Genomic DNA, 4,758 nt, shown 5'->3' on the forward strand with positions numbered 1-4,758 from the left:
AACTAAAGCTTTTGTAAGGCTGTGAGGGGAGGACAGGTTGGACAGATCCCGTCATAATCAATGCATTCAAACAGCTCAGGGGCTGCCTTAAGCAAGGTAACGCTTTGAGAGAAGCGGCGGGATCCACACACACCCTGCTTTGCCTGCACAGTTAAATGCGTGTCTATTCCCTGATATGATTGTTAGCAGCTCCCCTCTACCTTCTCAAAATTGCCCTAGTTGAGTCTCCCGGCCCTACAACACCTTCTGCTCTTGTGCCTGATGAGCAGCTAAGGGGACCAAATCCCTGGATTTGCTAAACCCAGAGGGTTCATTAGATTCCTGGAGTCTTAGATGAGGGGGACTTGAAAAGAGCAACGAGAGCAGCCGGTCTTTATATGGAAACCAAAGACCTCTGGGTACTTTGCCTTTCTTCTGGAATCCTATTGGTTATAACACAGATCTGCATCGATTAATCCTCTCAGAGATAGCGCTAATGAAGCAAAAAACTTGAAGGTTGAGTTCACAGAGCTGACTATGCACAAAACCACTCAGGGAGGTGGGAATCAAAGGATCAAAATTCTTGGTCACAGCACTAAGCTATTGATTTAAATCTGTAGAGCTGTGGCCACTGGGGAGAGCTGGCCATGCCCTGCTCTGAGTTATCCCAAGTCCTGTGAGTGACTTTCAGACTGTGCCTTGCCCTGGGTGATGCCATTTTACCAGCCAGTCGTTGGTCCCACTGTGAGTTCAAATGCTGGCAAAGAAGGACGCCATCTCCTCGTGCACATGAACACCATTGCCTATCCAGCACCACCCGTGGGGCACGCACGGACAACTTATTTGTAAAAATAGAAGGTACCACCTATAAACATATGGAGTAGATTAGGGACTGTGAGCACATGGGCACATTGAAACGATACCAGAAAGTAACAGCACTTAATGCTTGGAACCCACTAGACCCAAGCAGAGTACAACATCCTCACCTGAACCCCACAAAGAGGAAGGCACCCCACTGCTGTGGTCATGGTCCCCACCAACAACCCATCTGTCCTCTGCTGCTTCAGTCAAGGGACTGACGGAGAACTTCTAACTGTTCCTTGACTGAGCTTGGACACCCCTACTTGGTGCAGCCCATTCAAATTGTAGTCCCTTGGTCCCGCTGATCTGAAAGGGCCATTCCCTGTGCCTTTAAAGCTCGGTACCTCTATGGCAGAATCAGATCCTCAGATCACCTGTGCCTGGACCCTGGCAGCGGCTCTGCAAACCCCCACCCTAGCGAGTTCATCAGCATCCTCTTTGTCTCTGAGTCAGCTCCCCCTCGACCTCCACCCTGGCCAGCACCTTGAGCTCTCCTTCCTCTTTGACCCTTCTGTAGCCATCCTATAACCACCTGTGTTTGCCAGGGCCAGTGTGGTAGGGAAATCGGGTGTACTTGGAGGCAACAGCCAACTAAGGAGGTAAACTTGTGGATTTACTGCTATTCAATCAATTCTGACATCATGGAAAGACACAAAGGTGACTATGTTTCTGCCATAGCACGCCTGTGGTGTCATAAAAATTAGGTTCTGTTTGGTTGGAAGCATTACCTCAGCTCCCTAACACCCTTTTTATACAAAAAGTCCAGATTGTTTGGCTGGGGATTTACCCCAGCTCTTTGCGCAAGCTCCCTCCCCTGGGAGTTGCCTCAATCCAAACTCCACCTCTGAGAAAGCCCACCAAATGGTGACCCATCCCCAGGGAGGGTCAAAAAAGTCCACCAAAGAGTAACCCCTCCCCAGGGAAGGTCGGGATCACTCCCACAGGCTACTTAAACTGCCCCCCAAGAGAATGAACATGTGGTCTCTGAGTTTCATGTGGTCTCCCTTTCTCTCTCTCTTCCCCTCTTCATGTTTCCCCAGGGAGACACCTGGGAGTACTCCATTAAACATGGCATCTTTTATTTGGTCTGATTTGGTCTGATTGGGATTATTTGCATCGGCAGAGAGGCTCGTCTTAAGACAATATTATTCCACGGGGTGGGGGTGGGGCGCTGTTCTTCCCATGGGCCCAGGACCACATGTTGGAAAATGCCCTTCTTCCACATACTGTCCACCAGGCTAAGATGGGCTTCATCTTGGCGAGTTCTCCTTTTTGAGTACGTGCCTCTAGGGTTCAGGGTACCATTTGAGTTTATTTTTGTCCATTTTCGAGATTTCCTATGGTAGTCACAAACGATTGTGATTGGCACGAGCCAGATGCCCAGTTCAAGTGACGAGCCAGGCCTCTCTGAGGTGAGACTGAGGGGCCAGTGTCTGCCACTCATCTCTCACGACCCCCCCACCCCGCCCATTTTTGACTCAAGAGCCCTGGCCCGGAGGATGCACTGTGCACTGCAACAGGCTTGAGTCCCAAAATTTGGCATAGACTTCTAAATGGGTTCTTGTGATTTGAAGCCGGATCCTCAAAACCCCCTTGGGCTGCCTTTTATAAAAATCCTTTAAAATTGGGGCTAACATCTAACAGAAACAAACAAACAAATAAATAAACAAACAAGGCTCCAAAAGCCCCTGGTTTCTAGATGCATGCTCCCGCCCCCGCTCCCATTCCCGCATCTCCCTATTTCTCTAGCTGTTTGTCTCTGTTTATTCTCTACACTGGATCTGGATCCGGATCCCTCTTCCCATCCACTCAATAGATGTCCTTCTTTGTCTTTGCTCCCTCTTGCAGCACCTGCTAATCTGGTCCTTGATGGGACCACCTTTGTGCTTCCCTGGCTTTTGCTACCTACCTACACGGGGATTTTTGAAGTTGGTCAGCTGACACAGGTTCCTAAAACTGTTTTATTTGTCTGTCTGTTAGATTAATGTGGCCACAGTATGCTGGTTTTATGTGAGTGTGTTTTCACAGTATGCTTGCTTTATGTCTCTGTAAGAATGTGTGTTTAATTCCACATTATGCTTGTTTCATTTCTCTGTGTGTATGTGTGCATGTTTTAAGATCTATAAAACTTATAACTCCAGATTACAACAGCTCTGGAAAAATACAAACACATTTGTAACCTCCATATTGACCATACCACCACCTTGGGTAAGAGTACCCACAGGTGCCAGTATTCTTTGACTTATTAAAATATTCCTTTTAATCTTTTTACATTTACTAGCATTGGTAACTGTAACTAATTGGGTAAAATACATGTCTAAATTTAGCTTATATGTCTACTTTAAATATAATGGATAATGGCACCCAATTCTCAGATGCCTTTACAGATCTGAGAGTATGACTCTTAACAGAAGAGCTTCTAACACAGAGACATGCCAGCTTCCGAAGCATCCTATAGCTCCTCCAAGAAGATACATGGTTGCAAAGGACCTTCCACCTCGAGGCTTGCCTTTGGGAATGGCAAAGCCACCTGCACAGCAAAAAGCAAACTTCCACCTCTTCAAATTTCTGGATTCCACTTGGGGAATCGATGTCAATCTGCCAAGACAGGTAGACTAAATCTTCCCCCCACAGGAAAATCTTTAGCCTCTTGTACTCAGCAGCTAATAGCAAGTACGGCTTCTAGGCTGGTGTTCTCCAAGGACTAAGGAGAGACTTGGGATTGCCTGCGTAGCTAAAAAAAAGCTGTCTCATTTCTGCTCATTTATCCTTCCCAGATCTGTATAATGACCTTTGATGACTTAAGGTACTGGTAGCTCGTTACTTCATTTGTTAAATTTCCTGCTAAAATACAAAGGGGTGTGCCTCTTTAACAGACTTCATAGTCCAGGACTAACAGGTTTCAGGTGTATCTTCAGAGGTTCAGAGTTTCCAATTTTCTTTCATTGTTTTCTAAAATGTTCATACCTTTTAACCTGAAGCAATAGCCTTTTGTTATGACACCAAGATGAAAATCTGTTCCAGTTGTCTTACAGATACCTACAGGTTCTGGAAAAAAGTTCTGCTGTTGTATCAAAAATCAGGTCTGATAAAAAAAAAATAGCAGTCTCCATCCAGAGTGTATTTTAATCCCACCCATTTTAAAGCATATTTTACAATTCACTCCTGCTGTCTGGGCCAAGACCAACTTACAAAGTGCTCTCCAGACAATGCCAACACCTACACCAGCTCCTGGAACTTCACCATTGGTACCAACTCTCCTGGATCAAGGACACCTACCAACTAAAATCTGCTATTTTGTCTCATTTATGCACCCGAGCCTCACCTGAACAACCAGGGCATGTCTCTGTCCCATTCTTTCTGGCAGTTAATGACCCTTCGCACGACTAACCCCATTCATAGGGCCAATAATAACAATATATTTTCTCTTAGCCATTTGTGTTCTCATCTCCCTCAAGAAACAGCTGCCTGAGGTCTGCAGGATGACAGTAAACCAGATGCCACTTCAGCCACACCTCTCGCTGAACGTGAGCCCACAAACTCCCAGTTCTCCCCTCTCCCACATTACCTCAAGCCCACAGGAAGCAGCCAGACTTGAGCCGGTGCCCATTTGTTCAAGAAGTCTAAAATGTTTGGTTGAGGGACTTCACCTCAGCTCACTGGCATCCCTTTATCCAAAAAAATCTGGAATGTTTAGTCAAAAGCATCACCTCCGCTCCCTACCATCCCTTTTATAAAAAAAAGTCTGGATTATTTGGCTGGGGGCTTTACCCCAGCTCCTAGGATAAGCTCCCTTCCCTGGGAATTGCCTCAGTCCAGACTCCACCTCTGAGAAAGCCTGCCAAATGGTGATATCTCCCCAGGGAGGATCAAAAAAGTCCACCAAACAGTAACCCCTTCCCAAGGAAGGTCGGGACC

The sequence above is a fragment of the Myodes glareolus genome, chromosome 6, assembly GCF_982192425.1.
Source record: "Myodes glareolus chromosome 6, mMyoGla1.1, whole genome shotgun sequence".
NCBI classification, from domain to species: domain Eukaryota; kingdom Metazoa; phylum Chordata; class Mammalia; order Rodentia; family Cricetidae; genus Myodes; species Myodes glareolus.